Here is a 21191-nt window from a genome sequence, read left to right as displayed (position 1 = left end):
TCTCTTGAAATTACTAAAGTGAGAACTCGGATTTGAACTTCCTGGAAGAAATGTAAATCTATGTCTTTGCTAATTTTGTTTTCCTATTGATTTGCGAGGCAAGTGCGAGACAACAGGCACACAAATGATAATCATGCAGTCATTCTTTCAGAGCTGCTCTCTTCATGAAATACTTCACCACAGTATTTGTAAAAAGAAACAAAGTATGTGGTGTATAGACGACAAATATAGAACTGAACATTCTGTTTCCTAGCAGCTTAGAAAATAATGATTTGTACACCTGTCGGTACATTTATTTGAGCTAAAAATATCTACCTAATGATTGTCAGATGTGCAACCTGAAAAACAACACTGATGGTGTCAAATCAATCAATCAGGAAGTAAAGTTAAAAGGTGTCAGTACATGAAGTCTTCCTAAGAAGTCTCTACACAGTTAGTGGGTCATACAGCTTAAAACTACAGTGACAGACCTTGCTCTAAGATGCTCTCCTCCGAAGGTAGAAAAGAAGGGAGCACTTTCCCTACTTTAAACATTCCAATATCTCAGATATCCTTCCCAAACGACTTTGCGAGTCTCGCCATCTGCTCTGAGTACGGTCTTAAAGGTAGTTTTCCATGGGATAACAGTGTTCTTGGGTTGCAACAAGTTGACCTTGGTTCCCAGGCCTTCTCCTGTGTGAAGCACAACAGCCTTCCTTTATCGACTTAAGTTTACTTCTAGATGTAACTTCTTCTCTCCTTGCCTGATTAATACAACAAAGGTAGCTAACAAGAGTGATTCTTTCACCTGCAACACAAAATGTGAGAAAGAACAAATTTCACAGCACACATGAAATTCATCTGTTTTCTGGCCACAAGATTCAGCAAACATAAGAATTCAGCAAATTAAGTTTACAAATTTGCACAGGAAAATATGGCACATTCAATTAATGCATTTATTTACATGTAAAATGACACACTTAATAAACACTTTTTATTACACGAACAAATGTCAATATCACAACACAAGTTCTTCCCGTTAATGTTTTCTGCTAGCTACATTCACTTACTACGTTAATTATCCATATTCCTTAGATATATGCCGATGTGCTGTACACATTTGATTATAATGCACCCCTACAAAAAAAATAAGATTTCCGCTAGATCAGTTGTAAGTGCCCTCAACCAGAGTTACAGGCCAGTGCTGTAAATCAGGCCCTATAACGAGAGTGGGAGGAGAGGGAGGGCATTTAACAACTGGGATGCAGGAAGCAGAAGTGCTATAATGCTTTTAGAACTTTCCACACCCTGGGTGTATGTACACCAGTCTAAATTAAAAAGTGAGAAACCAAATCACAGGTATTGAAATGTTGCAGATGAAGTTATGTGGCAGTCATCATTCGCCATGAGCCACTTCATTGTCTCAAATGGCGCTCCAATATTCCAAAGTTTTAAGATGTATTTATATTTCACATTATGTATTGCTGTGTTTTCTCTTGAAATTACTAAAGTGAGAACTCGGATTTGAACTTCCTGGAAGAAATGTAAATCTATGTCTTTGCTAATTTTGTTTTCCTATTGATTTGCGAGGCAAGTGCGAGACAACAGGCACACAAATGATAATCATGCAGTCATTCTTTCAGAGCTGCTCTCTTCATGAAATACTTCACCACAGTATTTGTAAAAAGAAACAAAGTATGTGGTGTATAGACGACAAATAGAGAACTGAACATTCTGTTTCCTAGCAGCTTAGAAAATAATGATTTGTACACATGTCGGTACATTTATTTGAGCTAAAAATATCTACCTAATGATTGTCAGATGTGCAACCTGAAAAACAACACTGATGGTGTCAAATCAATCAATCAAAACTTTATTCGATTATAACACGTAATAATCATAAAAGCACAAGAAAAAAGAATCTCATAAAATTGAGTCATAACATACATGATATCAATAATTTTTAAGAAGAAATTGCTTCGTTAAATTGTTTCATGAGTTACTATAAAATTGATTTCCTACATTTAAAAACATTCTTTAAAAATGATAAAACAGATATAATAGTAAATTCATCTTCCAGTTGTTGTAAAACACGGAAAGCCGGATAACATTGCCCTAGGCCAATTTTCCTTAAAAGGGGTAGAATCCAGTACTTTCTTTCCCACAAGTAAAATCTGCAGAAAAATAATACATAGATAGAGGACTGGAACAATAGGCTATCACAAGGGCATTTACATCCCTGGACCAATCATTCTGTTCTGGGAATGAAATTGATCTATGTATTGTTCCCAGACGAAAGCGAGTTAGCAGGAACCTACTATAATCTCCTATGGGCAGCCCTAGATAGGGCTGAATTTTGAAGGACGTAAAGGTGGAATAATGAGCAAGGACTGTTGGCTTTTTTAGTTCTACCCCTCTTCTAAAATCTTCCACAAAAGACAAACATTTATTTTTCAAATTCTTTCTAGATATGGGGCCTATTGTGGTTGGTTCAGTAAAATACTCGGAGTGGCTTATATTGAACATGAACTTTCTGATATAATCCAACCATTTTATATTCTTAACCCCTTTTAAATTAAGGCACTCTGTTAGGATTTGTCTGTTTAAACTTGTCTGGTCTGTGGTCCAGATCCTAAACCATAGCAATACTGGTTGAATTTTTATTAAATCCGCAAGGTGGTGAATGCCTAATTCCGTGTGGCAGATAAAAGAGGAGGTGCTGGCTGGGAGGGTCAATATAAATCTCAAAAAACTATTCTCTATAATCTGCAGGGCAGTCATGTCCTCGTAGCCCCATATTCCTGTTCCATAAATTGCAGTTGCAACACACTTAGCGTTATATATCTGTAGTAATTTTGATGGGGCCCTTTTGCCGATTTTCCTGCTAAATTTTTTTAAGGCGGCTACGGGTTTAATAAATATTAGCTTCCTTGTTTTGACCGCCTGGGACCACGACCCCCTTCTGTCAAATAAAATTCTGAGAGATGAAAATGTGTCTGAACTTTTAATTTCATTAAAATTTAACACAAAAGGCCGGGTTTTACTACTGCCTATACCGCACTCCATCACATAAGTCTTTGGGATATTAACTTTGCGGTTAATAAAATTAGACATGAATTTAGCAAAGCAAATAATGACCCTCTGTAAAGCTATCGGGGTGCGGGCCATTAGTACTGCATCGTCTGCATACATCAGGGCTGGGATTGGGTGGTTACATATTAGGAGTAAGTCCTGACACTCATCCACTGTCGCCCTACCCAGATCATTAGTGTTTAAAGTAAATAGAAAAGGGGCAAGGACGCAACGTTGCCACACTCCACTCTTTACTTCAAAATGTTTAGTGCATTTCCCGCCTTCCCCAAACCTGACCGTTGCATTGGCCCCTTGGTACAACTGTGCTATGAAGCGAATTATAGGTAGATCCACTCCCAATGTTTCTAGGATTTTTCAAAGCTTTTCACGGCTAACGCAGTCAAAAGCCGCGGCTAAGTCCACGAAAGCCAAGAAAAGTCTACCCCTTTTAGCCCATATATATTTGCTAATTAACATGTTCAAATTCAGGCCTTGGTCTACTGTCCCAGGTCCCTTGTGGAAACGATATTGGAGGTCACTAATGACCGAGTGCTCCTCAGCCCACTCTTGAAGCCTTGTTAAGAGAACTCTGCCAATTACTTTAACTGTAGAGTCGAGCAGTGATATTGGTCTATAATTGACTGGATAAGACCTGTCCCCTTTTTTAAATATAGGGACCAGGATAGATACAAGCCATGATGGAATGAGACCTGTCTTGCTGCTTGCGTTGATAACTTGGGTTAAAATGGGGCCCCACATTTCTGTGTTGAATTTAAAGAGTTCCACGGGATGTCTTCGGGCCCAGGAGCCTTGCCCCCACTGTTAGGGAAATGGGCGATACAACTTCGTCCAAGTCAAATCTTAAGTTAGGTGAGTTAGTTTGATCCTAAGCTTAATACAGGGTTTTCTTCATTAAGAGAAGAAGAGTGGGGATTATCAAATACCTTTGAATAATGCTCCCCCCACGATGATTCACTAATGGCTATCTCTATAGAGGCCCTGTCTTCGTCTCACCAGGAAGGGTGCGTTGACTGCCTTCCAGAAGGCAGAACTATCTTTGATTTCTGAGGTTGCGTGCAAGGCGTGTGACGCTTCATTTTTTAACTCCTGCTTCCTTTCTTTCAGGGTGCGGTTATAATCTCTTCGTGCCCCTTCGATCTCTGAACATTTTTTTATTGTTTTATGTAGGCAAGTTTTTAGTTTAGAGTGGGCTTTGGAGCCTTTTGAATCAAACCACCCGCCCTTGTGTTCCTTGTTTTTATTAGAATTTACTGATAGAGCCTTTTTAATATGCCCTGCAATTGCTGATAAGCCCTCAATCACATCTTTGTTGTTTGCATTTTCATCTAAACATGCCATAATCTCCTGCTTACAGTTTTTAATGATCTAGGGCCCGATGTAGGTAAATCTGATTTACCGACTCTAGAATACCGAATTTTACCGATTCGGTTTTCTAGATTCGGTAAATCAGATGTAGGTAAAAAATCGGTAATTTTTACAGAATCTGTATGATTCGGTAATTACCGAATCGGTTTTTACCGATTCAGTAATTGCCATTGATTCCAATGGGCCTTGAGGCCCATAGGAATCAATGTCAATTACCGAATCGGTAAATACAGATTCTGTAAAATTACTGATTTTGCAAGGGGGACAGGGTGTCACTTTGACACCCTGTTGCACCCCTGATTCAGGCTTGTGTGCCATGTGACACACAGACATGCCCTTAGGGCATGTCTGTGTGCCACATGGCACAGGTGTACATGCACAGATGTGCATGTACACAGGAATTCGTTATTTACCATGCAATCGTATTACATGGTAAATAACAAATCAGTATTGGCCTGTGGCACTGTTTGAAGTGCCACCTACATCTGTATTTACTGATTCGGTAAATTTACCGATTCAGTATTTTACAGAATCTGTAAATTTACCGAATCAGTAAATATACTGATTCTGTAACTATAAGGCCCCCTACATGTCAAACAGCAAATACCGGTCGGTAAAGGCCGAAATCGTCCGTTACCGACCGGTATTTGCCGTCCTACAACTGGCCCAATGTTTGTAAACTTTTCAGGGACTAATTTATCCCAGCGTAGTGCATACCCATTTTGGCTAGACAGGGTAACAATTTTAACAGTATGGGAGGTGATGTTGTCATGTAATTCCTATATGCGCGTTTGGATAACATAAACTGTGGGTTTGGTGGCAGACTGGTTCTGAGCACCCCCACTGAGAATGTTAGCCTGTTTGCATTACCTAGCTCACAGTGCTACTAGAATCTCCTCTTATTGGTCAGAGAATAGTTCCTGGCAACCTTAGAACATGACAACCCTGTTCCCTCAGAATCTTGGAAACAATGTACTACTAATTGCTCAGTCTATCGTGCTCACTTATTCAGTCTCAGAGAGTTACACAGAAGAAACAGTTGGGCGTGTTACAATAAGAATTTATTGCACAGTTGTTCTTCTAGTATAAAATAGATGTGCTGCAACAACCGTAGACAGTGGCAGATGTATATGATTAGCAGTACAGTGAAAATGAAAGGATAGTATAGTTCTACCATCTTGCAATAATCATGAATACATACATGAATATAAAATTCATGATAAAAAGTGTACACATACTCCTACGATGCCTGTCTAGATGTACCTAAGTGTACCTAGCATGTGAGTAGGTGTGAAGCCAAGAATCCCTCTAGGTTTTAGTCTAACCTCATTACCTGAAGTGAGAGAGTGGGGGACCCCGTCCTGGTCTCAAGTTGGACACCCCATGAGGGATGTTTTTGACCATTGTCAGCTGGAGTGTCTGCATGCAGGAGCCTCAGCATCTCTGGTCAGTGTGTTGGCTGGGAAGTCTCGGTCTCCTCTAACTAACCCTAGTAAGATGTGCTGTATTTATACAGAAAGTATCCAGGGCTCCTTTGTCCCTTGTTTCTTGTATTAGCCATTGTTGGATTTGAGGATGATGTATTGGATGAACCTTGAACGTAGATATTATGCAGGTGGTGTAGCCTCTGCCTGGTTTTTCCAAGAACCCTTATGAATATTCATTCATACTGTGTGAGTCTATTGATGAAGTTATAGGATGCTACTGTTCAGGGGAAACACTCCTACTGCGCCCAGGACTAGAAATAGGTAAAGGTTCAATCCTAAAAGGCTCGTTACTGTGTAGTGTAAGGGAGGTAATGTAGGTAAAGGTGTATGATATTACCCGGGTCTATATTAGGGTACCTATATGGAGCCTAACAATGGTTGTATAACAATGAAACTGTTTTGTTGCATATAGTCATTTATAGTGTTCTTTGTTTGCCAAGCAAAACCATCAGATATGGAAATATGCACCAGTCTTTTCAGGCAACCAGGTGTTAAAGCGGTCCTGGTGTATGTAGAGATTGAAACAAAATTATGCTGGCACTGGACAAAAAAGAAGCTCAGACCACTGTGAAAGGCCACATTTTGTCAATGTGTTAAACATGATTAGGTTAGTCATGGTGCAATATATTCACATATACATTTTAGAATATGTAAAGTAGTGCTCCTATATTAGACTTTATATAGTCTTACATGCCTTTGTGAATGGGCTCCAAAACCTCTAAAATGAAGGAAAAAAACTAATTCAGGTAATAATCATATACAATTAGTAGAAATAGAAAGAACTGTGCCCTCTTTGCACTTTTTTTTAATAGGGGGTTGTACTTTTCAGGCTGCTTAACTTAGGTATGTGAGAGTATGTAGGAAAGTACGTTCTTTAGTACTACTTCCCATGTTTACAAATGCATTTGGTCATAGGCCTCCTTTGTGAATTGACTCCAAAACATCTAAAATGAGAATTTGATTATTTAGTGACTATTCATATACAGGTACCTCAGACAGAAAGAACTGTGCTGCACTTTTACTAATAGGAATTGTGATACTTTTTGAGCATATTCACCAAAGCATGTGATTACTTAAAAGAGGAGAGTACTCATAAATGCCTTTGTGAATTGGCCCCTGTGTTTCAGAGATTCGTATCAAATAAGATCTAGCTGTGTTTCTGTGGTAGACTGAACTACATAGAATACAAAGCTCTCTGGCAGGTTATATGTCTGTTCTCTGATTGAAGGTATGGGGCTAATGGAGGTCACATATTAAGGGATAACATTGAAATTTTTTGGCTGCTAATGCATTATGCTACCTTTGTATGTTTTTGACAGCTTTGGGGTTTTGTCGCATCTTCATTATTTAGCATTTTTAATAAAGTGCATGTTTAAACTTACATTATTAAATGACAACAAGGGAGTTATTTAAATGTTAATTTGTTTGTGTGACTTGATTTAAATTACTAAATCTGATCTCTGGCTTTAAATGATTTTCAAAAATGTTTGTGGGAATGGGAATACGATAAATTAGCCCAGGTTAATTTATATATTTCCTTCAATGTTTGTGTGAGTTAGAATTTTTAAATTTGCCCCCAAAAAATATGCACTTTCCCTAGTGTTTGAGGGACTGGAGTTTAAATAGTTCATGCCTCCCCTTTGAATTTATGTTCTTTTCACAATATTTGTCGGGCCGGAGGTAGAATAGTAAATTAAATCCTCAATCATTTATGTCATTTCCCCAATGTTTATCCGACAAGAGTTAGAAAAGTGAATGATGTGCCCCAAAACGCAATGCTCTTTCACCAATGTGTTGAGGACAGGATTTTGAATAGTAAACCTGACCCTATGAATTTAAGCATTTTCCTTCCAATATTGGTGGTGCTGGAATTAGAGAAGTAGGTCGCCCTCGAATGTATACAGTTTTCGAAGACTGTGGGACTAGAGTTACAAGAGTACATGTTTATACTTTTCCCAATGTTTTGAGACTGGATTTATAATAGTATAGGAAGTCTACCTTTTCTGCATTGTCACCCCAGATTTTCCATGTTTTTCTGGACCCTATTTTTGCTGCACTTGGAACTCTGTGCATTGTCACCCCTGCTATGTAAAAGTAAAGCTCGTTTACTCCCTTTTTCAACATAGGTCAGTTAGATTATCCCTGATTGACATTTTTAACTTGCCTATATGCTCCTTGTTTATGGTGCAGAAAATACACCTCAGGCCAGGAAGTTAAATGCCATCTACGGACTCCAGCACCTATTGTGCCACCCACAGAGTGGGCCTGCAAAACATGACTTTAGGCCTACTATTTATAGCCTGACTGCAGCAGCCTAAAGACCTGCTGTCAAACTGTCAAAATAACCCCTTTTAAAAAATGGAAAACCCTGTTTTTAAATATTGATAAGTCACCCCTAAGTACATGGTGCCACATATTTTAAAGTGGAACATGTGCAAAATTAAAAATTGTATGTTTCTTCAGTGACTAGGCCCCAAAAGCTATTTTCACTGGCAGGGCTGTAACTAAATATCAGAAAATGCCAACATACAGAATACAAACCTTTTTCTGTAACTTTGGACAGAAAACGACTACAACAGTAATTCCAAGAGTATGTTTAGGGCACAGCAACACTGCAACTGTAATGTCAGTTCCCTATTGTGACTGTGGTGCTTCCTACCTTACACAGAGCTCCCATATGGTCTAATCCCGCATGTCAATATAATTCTTAGAGGGGGACCACTGCGAGTGCTGCAAAGACAGATGGAGGGTGCGGACAAGAAGAGTGTGTAGAACCTACACAGCACTTTTAATTGCCTATATAATACTGGCTATTCTTTCTTTTCTTTTCTTTTCCATAGCATCCTACACTAAATAATCCAGACGGCTAACCTCAGGAGCAGATCAACAGAAAACAAGTGACCAACACTGGAGAAATGGCTGCTTCCGGATTGTGATGGACTCAATTATGGTTGAACTGAAGAACATTCAGTCCTCTCTCCTGATGGCGGAGCTGTCCACCACTGAAAAATCCAGTGAAATTAAGTCACTTTTATATTCCAATAAGAGGCAACCAAGAAAAACATTTTTATGACAATGTGATAGTAGAGACCAATGTAAGTAGGACAAACAAGGTAGATCCTCTGTTAGAATGTGTTCTTTTAATTCATTCTTCATTTCACATATGGGCAAAGAAATGCACAGCCAACACGTTTCGCCAACATGTGCCTTATTCAGGGCTGCAAATATGTCAAAGGAACATGTACAAATATTTAAAAGATAGTGTTCTGCAATTAACACCAATTTGAAACATCTCACTTGATTTTTTGCAAAACCGTAGAATAAAAACTTTAGAACCCATGAGAGTATATTTGTGAAGACAATGAACTTACACATCTAAAACAGAAACACAAAACATGAGTTACTTGACAGGCCAGAGACTAAACTTAAATACACCTACACAAATACATTAGACAAGCAAATTATCATAAACATTGAAGTATTTTTAAAGACATTTTTGTTTGTATCAACAGCAAACCATAACACAAACATGAATACATATGTTGGCAAAAAATGTTAGCTGCACATTTATTTGCCCATAAGTGGAATGAAGAATGAACAAAAAGAGCACACTCTAACAGAAGATTTATCTTGCATGTCTTACTTACATTGGACTCTACTATCACAATGTTATAAAGATGTTTTTCTTGTTTGCCACTCATTCATGTATAAATGTTTCTAGTGAGTGACTAATGGTAGCTGGTCGTAAGAGGTGAGCAACTGTTCTATTCCCTACATACATTGACTATATCAGATAGTGCAGTATTGAGGTCCCTGGCTGCCATAGTCTGTTCAGAAGTCACTGAAGGGTGAACCTGTTCACAAGAGAAGTTTTGATAAACAATTGGATGAACTGGTACTTGAAGTGACGGAAACAATGCCCTGGAGTATTGGGCTATAGCTCACCCAAATTAAACTTACAAATTGGAGGGTCATAGCCGCATAAATAATATATGTCTTTTTGGGGTACCAGAGAAGAAAGACTCTTGAGATATAATGCACTTTCTCCCAAAATATATCCAGAAAATAATGGGACTGGGCTTTTAGCTACCACTAGATTTCCATTGTGCACACAGATTGCCAACATGCATGACAACTCCAGAGAATTCCCCTAGGCCAATTATAGCCAATCTATTATGATTACAACCAGCACAATCTTGTACTTGGCTAAGTGACATGGCTCCTACATTTACAATGACTACAAAATCTCTTTCTCTGCCAATTCATCCTTTGAACACAAATAAAAAGTTCCCGGTACTCTGACCAGCACTTAACATACTGAAAATCCTTTATGGTCCCTTAGAACTGGTGGTCTTTTTTGTAACCAGCAAGGATAAATAATTCTGTGGCAGAATTAGTGTTGTGATTAGAATGCGCAGACCTGCTGCTGCTATGTGAGTTGGATGTGGCTCCCACACCACCAGAATCAACATGCACCTACAAACGAAAAAAACCTGAGCAGGCATAGAGACTCTGACAGGAAGCACAAGAGGGATGTTCTCCCACACCCTACGGATAGACATGTCACGCTCACTAATAAAGCCATGAGACGATACTGTGATGCCTCACGGTGCCCATATAACTGAACTCCCAGGTAACTCCATGACTCCACTGAATATTAGGATTGATATCATACAGACTTCCCTATGGGTAGAAACTCAATCGCTGGAAGCCTGAACTACCCAATCTAAAGTACTCTGAACTTAGCCATCAAGAGGTAGTGATAACAGGGAATTATTTAGTTGGCTACAACATGCATTATATAATATGTGGACCAGATTCTGTATACTGAGATCTTTGCCTGCAAATAGTTTTCCCGGCTCAATCAGCATACAGGCACTGTTATTCATTTAGATACTAGTCACTAGAGTGCCATGATGCAATACCGAAATGAAGAACTGACCATATGGTCACATAATGTGACCCATTATATTAAATAGGAAAAAACTCATTATTCTTATTTGGTTTTTAAAAGCCGGACATTACACTTTTACAAGACACCCAACTTACCTTTCCCAAATCAGCAAAACTAGAACATGAGTAGGTAGGAAGAGATATATCCTCCCCAGGCTCAGTAATGGCTAGATATCTAGTGGGACAATGGCCTAGTCATCCTTCACAATATCACGTTAGACCATTCACTCATGGATCCCTGGAGAATGTCCTGTCCGGGTAAAAAATATGCATACCTTTAACCAGGCCGTTTATCCAAATTTAGGCTTGAATTCTTCCTGTCAAATAACCCCACACTCCCGGAGTCCAAACATGCGAAATTGGCATCTGCAGCATCTTGTAGCATGCCCCTATACTGCTTACACTAGATCTGCAGCCGATATGCTTGAAGTCAGGTAATTGGAGGTTGAATGTTGCAAATCACAAATTCCCGGAGGAGAAAGATAAACTAATAGGTTTATTCAGCGACTACATAAAACTTAATTGTCCTACTACTGACACTCCAAAACTACTCTGGGCAGCAGGAATGGCATATCTTGGAGGTATGCTGATGAGGCTCATATAGCTCATAAAATGAGAGTAAAAAGCTGACTCTGGAATTAAAAACACAAGAGCTTCAAAATAAATATCACGAGAAGCTTACACTGGATGCCTTATACTCTTTAAAATGAAAAAAATGTTCAACCTAATACTGGTGCAGAGCAGGAATATCGACGGAGAAGTATCGAGAGATATAAATATCACCGAAAAAATATAGTGGGGAAGAAATATCGACAACAAAAATATAGTTGACAAGAATATTGACTGACAGGTAACTAATATCGATTTGAAAAATATCGACGTCTTAATGATCATTTACAAAAATATAGTTGACAAAAATATCTAATTATTAATAATGTTATGTATTTTAGTGTTTTTAATGAGAATTGTTTGTCATTTTATTATATGTTTTTAAAATATTACTACTTATTAATTTATTTTAAGTTTAATTTTGTGTTTTTAATTCCATAGTGGGTTGTGGGTTTATAGGGGAATAGGGTGGGAAGTAAGTTAATTATATTGATTTAAATAATTATTTATAGTAGTTAATATTTTTTGTAATTGAATTTTGCGTTTTTAGTTCTGCAGCAGGTTGTGGGTTTATAGGGGAATAGGGTGGGAAGTGATTTATTTATATCAAATATATTGAATAATAATGTGTTAATTGATTAATTAATAATTGATTGATAATTAGTTGTTAATTAATTTCAAATAATCAATTAATAATTCATTATGTTAATTTTTCAATTAATTTTAGGTGTGTGTTGTGGTGTTTATATGTGTAAAGGGTGTGAAGGGTGGTAAGAACTCAATTTTTTATTGATTATTTATTACATATTTTTAAATTAATTTCCATTAATTAATAATAGTTATTAATTGTAATTGTGTAATTAATTTTTGGTGTGTGTTGTGGATATTATAGTGTTAATTAATGTGTAATTCATTATTTTTTATTATCTTTGTTAATAATAATATATTTAAATTTATATATTAATTATGTTTATATTGGAATTAAATTGAATAAAAATGTAGATGTTTTTGTTTTTTATTGTTATGGGATCCAGCACTTTCTCTAGTGTTGCACTCACCGGAGTGGGAATAGTAATGTTTACCCCTCCGCTATCCAGCGCTTCCCCTACTGTTGCACTCACTGGAGTGGGAATAGTAATTTTTACCACTCAGCTATCCAGCGTTTTTCCTACTGTTGCACTAACTGGAGTGGGAATAGTAATTTTTACTCCTACGCTATTCAACGCTTTCTCTACTGTTGCACTCACTGCAGTGGGAATAGTAATTTTTATCCCTCCGCTATCCAGCGCTTTCCCTACTGTTGCTCTCACTGGAGTTGGAATAGTAATCTTTACCACCTCGCTATCCAATGTTTTCCCTACTATTGTGTTTATTTTGTTATTAAATGTATGTTTTATTCTTTTTTTAATAGTTTAATGTGTTAATTAAATATACAATGTTTTATTTAAATTTAAATTATTTATATATGTGTATATTTTATTTTTATATAATTTAAAATGTTTATGAATTAAATAAAGATAATAGTTAATGAAATGTATTTAAGTAAATATATGTATATGTGCATTTTTTGTGCATTTATATTGTGTTATAATTAGTTAAAATATATATTTATTTATTTTGTTAATAATATTAATATTATTTAATTCATTTTATTTAAGTTGTGTAATTTTTAAAGTCGATATTTTTTACTTCTATATTTTTTACATCAATATTTTTGTGTCAATATTATTGTACTTACCTGTTTATGAATAGGGAGTCGATATTTTTGTTATCGATATTTTTACATCAATATTTTTTTCATCAATATTTTTAAAACCATGGATCCCTTAATACTATCTGCTAGTAGCCGAGAAAACACTGACATGGATAAAGAGGAAAATGCAGTGTATGGAGAAAAAACTGGACAACTGTTAGCCATCATTGAAAATAGAGTGAGACTCAATCTGCCATACTCACCATCTGCATCTCATTCGGTGCAATCCTGTCTCCTCCTTTGAGCATTGCATACACATTTGTTTACTTTCATACTGCAGGTTATACTTCTAACACTCCAAGAAACACCATGCAGGAAGATACTTTTATGGCCAATATCCACCTTCCAATGCTGCAGTTGCAATATGAGGAGAAATTCAAACAGGACATCTTGGAGGAAGAGACCATGCTCAGCAAGCATATTTCCTAGGCGCTGGGTGAGAAACACTGCTGAGCATCAAGATCCCACATGATCAGGCAGCACTTACAATGTAAGAGGACCGTGCTAACTAGCTGCTGAGCATTTTCCATTTGTCTTGATGGCGGTACCTGATTCCACATGGATCTGAGTTAATGAGAAGACGGCTCCACCAAGTTTAAGGGCCGTGGGAGGACTCTGGGTGCATCTATGCATTAGTTTGAATGAGGTAGGCAAATTGCCTCTTGTCTTTTCAATTCTGTCCTGAGGAGGTCACGAATGCAATTAGGCCTAAATGTGTCAACAGCATATACAGGAGTCCAATATAGATTATATTATCCAGCCAAGTGGTGGCAAGAGGAGGAGAGACATTGGGTTCTAATCCTCCTAAAGTCACAGCTAATTGCCGTGCTTCCAGCTCTACCCTCATTATGAGGACAGTATAAGGTTCATTTACCATGTTGTTCTCTTGTAACACTAAAGGCTTGATTACAAGCCAGGCGGTCCGATGACTGCCAGATTTGTGGTGGCGTGGTGGTGGTCTAGCCACCGCAGCACCGGCGATCCAACTGCTCTATTACGAGTTGGGTGGTCGGACCGCCTAAGACAACTGCCACCACCAGGAAACCACCGCTCACTGGAGGTGGCATGGCGGCCTGCCAACATATTACGAGTTTCCTCTCTGCCGGTGGTGACATGGAGGTTCCTCCTCCATGTCAACCATGGCAGGGAGGAAACAAAGAGGGCCCTAGAGGACATAACATGTGACCCCCTGTGTGCATGCACAACAGTTCCTGTATGGCATGGACCTTTCAGTCCATGCCGTGCAGGAACCTGGGGGCATATTACCGAGCAATAGCGATAATTATCGCTATTGCTTGGTTAGAGACAAAAATTTACCGCTGCGCTGCGGCGATTTTTACCGCAAATAAACCTTGGTATTACCAAGGTTTATCGCAAATGCGATAAAAATCGCCGCAATGCATGAATATCGCTGAAAAGTCAGCGATATTCATGCATTACCGAGCTAATGCTCTTAGCCATGTTATCCACCTCCCATTGGATAACATAGCTAAGAACTGCTCTGGGCAGGTGTTAGCTTTTGGAGATATTCGCGCTTAGCGCAAATATCTCCAAAAGTTGGTAATAGGAGACAGCGATTTTAGCGACTGTTTCCAGTCGCTAACATCTTGGCACGCCCACTTTGCATATCATTAGTGATAAATATCACTGACATGCAAAGTGGGGCCCAAGATGGTCGCTATCTCCTACTAGCTGTCACTAACTGGTGTTAGCGACAGCTAGGTAATAGGGAGGTAATTTTATCTCTGCTTTCTTGGCTTTTAAAGCCAAAAAAGCGGAGATAAACCCCCTTGATAATATGCCCCCTTGTGAGGCCTTCCCATTGTGGTGCCTTTTTTAAAGGCACTGCAGCCTTTAAAAGAGGCATCGCCCTAGGAACTCTACGCCTTCTGCCCACCAATAAATTAGTTGTAAACTGGCGGGCGGACGGCGGCGAGTCTCGGCGGGGCAGGGGCATGTTAGTGGAGTACTGCCCGCCCTCGCACCACCAAAAGTCCGTAATTGGGCTCCTAAATATATACACCACAACTATGTTGCTAGATACCATGGAAATGGATAGATCATCTGTGATGTATCATTAAATAAATTTAAACACAAAGACTATTTTTAATATTTAGCAAAAATCTGATTAAATGGTAAAGTCAGATTTTTTATAGATATTTAGAAAAAGTAAATTTTAGAAAGATACTGTGTAACGGCCTGAACCTTCAGTAGTCTAATTCATATTAGCCTACTGAGAGTTGGTCTACCATGTACTTGGCCTTAATGATGTGTGACCAGTTAGCGTGGTCTGAGGAACTTCATTAACTTGTTAAGGGGCCTGCCGTTTCAAAAATAAGTATAAGATGAAACCTGAAGAAGGCAACCCTTTGCCCTCCCTGCCAGGCTGGCACCAAACCCAGTGAGAAGGGATCTATCTCCCTGAACTGATTTAAGTGACTGTAGAAGAGGGGACTGCTCATTTCCATGGCTACACCTCTGGGTGGGCAGATAGGCTCTGCACATGGGAAGTAGGATTTCTCCATCTTGAATTTTTGGGGTAAGGGGAACATTTTGACTATTTGCAGTAGGACAAACAGGAATTGCTTCAAATTTGGGTAGGGTTACCACGGGGAACTTTTACCCCATTGATCAGAGAGGAGCCAGGAGTTACCACCACCCACTAGCTGGTAGTCAACCATAAATGTGGGACTCCAAGTCACCCTTCACAAATCATTTTCTGGACCTGCGAATGATCAGCGGATAACTGAAACCTGCTTGTTGTAACCTGAGAGGAGCTCTGAAGAACTGGATCTGGACCTGTTTGAAGGCAAAGAAGCAGACTCCAAGGCTCTGTTGTCTGGCATCCAGTGTGGCTACGGGGAAACAACAAATTGCAAGAGGTTCTTTTCCTGAAGTGACCTGATGACTGGTACTGGACCTGGACTGGACCTTGCTTGTGGCCTCTGCTGGAGTTAACCATGGCTTTTTAGTGCTATCCCTGAGGTCATGGAAATCCTAGAAGTGACTCAGAGGAGCTCTTCCAGAAACCCTGAGAAGTTGGGACTTAGAAAATATTAGACATCAATGACCTCTGGAGCTGTGAGACAGACCTTGTGACAATGGTGTACAATTTCTATGTACCTTCCTTGGATATAGCTTCAGGCTTGTCCTGCTGAAGGATTCAAAAGACTAAATCAGAAGGTACAATCAGTGATGTGTGCTCTATCATGGTCAACCTGAAATCGTGACTAGGTCCTTGTCTACCATGCCCAGAGACTGTTATTGGCAATGTGTGCTTTTTGTCACGATTTTTTCCTAACCCTTTAAACATTCATATCTCCAGTTCCACTAATTTGATTTCTGTCATTTTAATGTCATTTTAAATTATATTTTACTTTATTTTTTCTATTTAAGTTGGGGATTTTTATTGTTTGGTGCTTTGGCTTTATTAGGGTCTTGGTATTGTATAATACTTTACACATTGCCCTAAGTTAAGTCTGTATGGTCTGTGTCAAAGTTAGCTGGGGGCTGTGCGCAAGTTAATTTAGTTACTTTAGTGTTCACCCTGACAAGTTAGTGTTATTAGTCCTCAAGGAGGGTGACCGCCCACTCGAAATAATGATCCATTTTATTACAAATAGTAACTTAAAACTTCACTATTTATATACTTTCCCAAATAAGTACACCCACAATGAAAGCACTTCCCAAACAATTGTGAGACTAGTGTTAGAATAGTAAATCTGTCCCCACTGGGTCTATGTTTGTTTGAAGACTGTCAAGAGTTTTCAAGGGAGTGGAGTTAGAATAGTTATTTTGCAACCCTGTAATTTATCTACTTTCCCAATAGTTTGTCAGGCTGTAGTTGTAGTTGGACTACCACTTCAATGGACTATCATCGGCACGTATTGCTTTTTGACACTGATGGACTTTCCCCATTGTTTGTGGTATTGGAGTCGAATAGCAAATCTGTTTCCTTGAATTCATGCTCTTTCTCCATTTTGTGTGAGCTGTCCCTCTCAAATTATGCACTTTCCCAAATGTTAATGGGACTGAAGTTTGTAAAACTGACCTTCAGAAAGAAGGCACTTTCCTAAATGTGTATCAAATTGGAGCTATAATAATAAATTATAAACCCACTAATTTGTGAACTGCCAAAATGTTTATTGGATTGGAGTTAGAATGCTAAAACTGACTCCTGAGTTTATATACACTCCACAATATATGCAGGCCTGGATTTGGAATACTAAATTAAATCCCTATGAACATACTTCCTCCAGTGTTCGAGAGATTGGAGCTAGCAAATTTCACCCCTGAACTAGAGTCGGAATATTGAATTAGACTCCCAGGATGGAGGTATTTTCTTAGGGTAAGTTGCCTTGGAGAATATCCTGAATGTACCCTTCGATTTTGATTCATATGTAGGTCTTTGGGTTTTTATTTTATTGGGGCCTATTGAGAGATTGGTGGATGGAATACTCCAGCACAAAAATGGTGAATGTCCCTCCTACAGTTTAATATATGCCCCTTGTAATATGGCGCACAGAATATACGCCACATTTTGACGTGTCCTGTCCATCAAGTTCTAAATAAGGAGTTAAGTAAGGGCTAACTACCGTAATATATTTTTAATGTGTTCACAATTTTTTCAACCTTACATTAAATAAATTACAAAACATGTAATACTTTAAAAGCACATATAAATGTTGTTACAAATATTATAATTTTACATTTTTTGTTATATTACATTTAAAAATTTCAAACTTTTAAATCAAAAACGAATTAATGTTTAAGAAAAGTAAATTAACACTTCTTAAAAAACTATTTATTAGCTATTTACTAGTGCTGTTTTGTCACACAAACACAGAAAAAATAGTTTATACGTAATACATTGTTAGAAAAACAAAGGAAAAATGGGAACTTTTGTTTGCCTTTTTCATCAATATCATTTTGCTTTTTATTTAAATCCTCAAAAATTATTCATGTAGTTTTTCAGTAGACATTTTTATGTATTTAAGAAAATGTTATATCTTTGTTTGCATTGTCTGTCACAAAGTTATACACTTTCTGTATTTCTTTAGAAATTAAAACAAAGATATAATTTACTTTGTAAATCATGTATATTTCGGCCCTCAGTACGAGTAGCCCATGAAAACCATGCATGTGCGGTAACTCCTGTTACCACACATAACAGAATTCTGAGTTTTACAGCTAATTCCACTCTCTCGCAATATTCCCCAGGTACATTTCGCCGGGACTTTCAATTACCATCCTGTTGTCATAGCAGAAAGAAATACATTTTAAACAGATGCAACATTTTGGCTGCTTGTTCCAAAGAAACTATTGAACGAAACCATCTAAATTGAACATGGATAAAGGCTTGCCTGTGTTTATATTTAATTACTTTGCAACCCAGGTGTCGAAGTAACAATCTTTATTCGATTTAAAAATAAATTATAAAAGCACTAGATGCACATTTTCTTCATAGGAACATACTTAAAACTTTTAAAGAAGTAAAAAGACAAAATTCATCACTTTGAAAAGGTAAAAAAGTGGTAGCGCCCATATTAAGGAAAAACAGTCCAGGTAGTCTAATGGCACCCACAATTCCTGCCTTTGTAGGCCTTTGGCTGGATGAAATAGACGATGGGGAGCTTCAACGAGACTGAATTAAATTAGAAGCTTGGGTGTCCTTGAATTGACAATAGGCCAAGTGAATGAAAATCGTGAAGCTAATGTTTTTTTTTGTTTAAGAAATTTTTATTAATCATTTTTTAAAAAGAAAACAATACACATGTCATGCATATTTGGAAGAAAAACAGATTAACATGGTGCATAAAACATATGTAATAAGAGAGAAGTAAATGTAAGGAAGAAAAAAGGAAAGAGGAAAAGGGAGAAACATGGGGGAGAGAAAAGATAGAAGAACAGAGGAAGGAAAGAAGAAAGGGAAAAGAAAGAGAAAATAAGGATGAACATGTGGGAGTAAAACGTAGCAATCAACGAGGAGAGTTGGAAGAAAGATATGTAGTAAAGGGGAGCCAGAGGAGATCCGATTTGATTTTTAGGGGAATAGAAGAGGATGAAGCAATAGCGATCCTCTATTCATCACAAATAAAATTCCACCATGTATGAACAGAGATTAGAGCTATCCTTCCAAAACGATAAAATATCTTTAAAGGCAGGAGCCATAAACAGGTCCAGCAATCTAGCAGAAGAAGATACAATAATGAAGCTAATGTTTGAAGCAGTGCTCTCTGGATTCCGCAAGGTCCTCAGCGTATAATAGATTACTGATCTGTGCGCATTCAATTCTGGGGGGGGGTGGCTATTTATTGAGTTCAGGTCTGCTGAGAGATCGGCTAGGAAGTGATTAGAAAGCAGCGGGGCTAGCCCTTGTTGTCTGGATTTTTTTAGAAAGGTGTACTCCAGTGCTGATCTTAACTTGGATCCAAGTGTTGATATGCAGCTGCATGATTGGCTTCAATAATTTAGCCAGTATTCCCCAGCTGGATAGCTTAGCCCAAAGCGACTCCCTTGGAACGTGGTCAAAAGCAGCTTTAAAGTCCACAAAGCATCAAAACGTTATCAAGGCAGATGTGATCGTTTTATCAGTAAGAATGGATAAAGCTAAAAGGTTGGTTAGTGTGCCTGAGTTTGCCACGAATTCTGTTTGGCTCTTAGGTAATAGCCCTTTTGAGTCGGCCCAGCTCTTCAGGTCTTCCAGCAGCAAGCTGGCAAAATAACTTCAACTCATTATCTAAAAGTGCTATTAGCCTATAATTGCTTGGGGCTGGTTTTAAGTCAGATTTGTGGATAGGCTGAATGATCGCGCCGCGCCTAGAATCTGGAATGATTGAACTCCGTAGTGAGTAATCGAACAGGTTGGATAACTGCTTGGGCAACCCAGATGTGGTTCTTGCATGATGGAAAATGGAGTCAGACTTTTAAAATCATGAGAGTTGTTTAATAAGGGCATCTGCTTTCACTTCTACACCTCTCTTGGAGTGTAAATTATATTTAAAATGTAGTGAGCTCCAGATGTTCCAGCAGACAAGGGCTTGTCCATTGCTATCCTTCTCTAAGTAGATAATTCCATCAGCATACTAATAATTATTATTATTGTAATTCCTTTACACAGAATTCCTCACAGGCACCTTATCAGGTAGTAAGTAACATATGAGAGAGAAGAGGAATTGCTACTGACTGGGATCCCTCAAGTAAAATACACTTGATTAATCAAAACACAGGCATGGAGCTCTCTCTTGGTTAATTAAATCACCTCATTATATTGCAATAAAACACGCCGACTTCCCCTAACTAACTCGACTTAACATGTTCTTTTGTTTTTTAGTTTGTACAGAGATGCGTCCATTAAAGATTCCACACTTACCCGAGACATTTTTAATTAGCTTGTGATTTATACACTAATCCTGACCAGGAGCACAGTACACCCCTTTAGTGACTATGGGGCACATGCATCGAACCATTTTGCAATCGCAAAAATCAGCTGTTTGCAATCGCAAAATGGACATTTGCAATTCAAGAAAGTTGTGGGATTTGCAATTTAGGTAATCACAATTTATTGCAATTCCCTAAATTGTGATTGCATTTAAGGAATCGCAAATTACAATTCCTCAAATGGAAGGCTAGAAGCAATTTAAAATAGCGATTTCGCAATTAGTTTGTCGCAAATTACCCAAAAAAAGGAGTGGTCATTAATTTGCAAAGAAAGACTAAAGTGCATTGTTCAAAGTTACATGTTACACACACACATGCACATCTGCATGCGCAACATGGATGTACATTACAATTTCAGGGGTGCAACAGGTTGTCCCCTGGCACCCTTAAAATTGCATGCACAAATTGCGAGTACCTATTTGGTACTCGCAAATTGCGCATGCAATTCCTATTCATTCCTATGGGCCTGTAGCTCTGAGCTCTGTTCTCCTTAGTTTGAAGTGTATTAGAAA

Source organism: Lissotriton vulgaris, chromosome 9 (assembly GCF_964263255.1).
Source record: "Lissotriton vulgaris chromosome 9, aLisVul1.2, whole genome shotgun sequence".
Lineage (NCBI taxonomy): Eukaryota > Metazoa > Chordata > Amphibia > Caudata > Salamandridae > Lissotriton > Lissotriton vulgaris.
Note: the sequence above shows the minus strand (reverse complement) of the source record.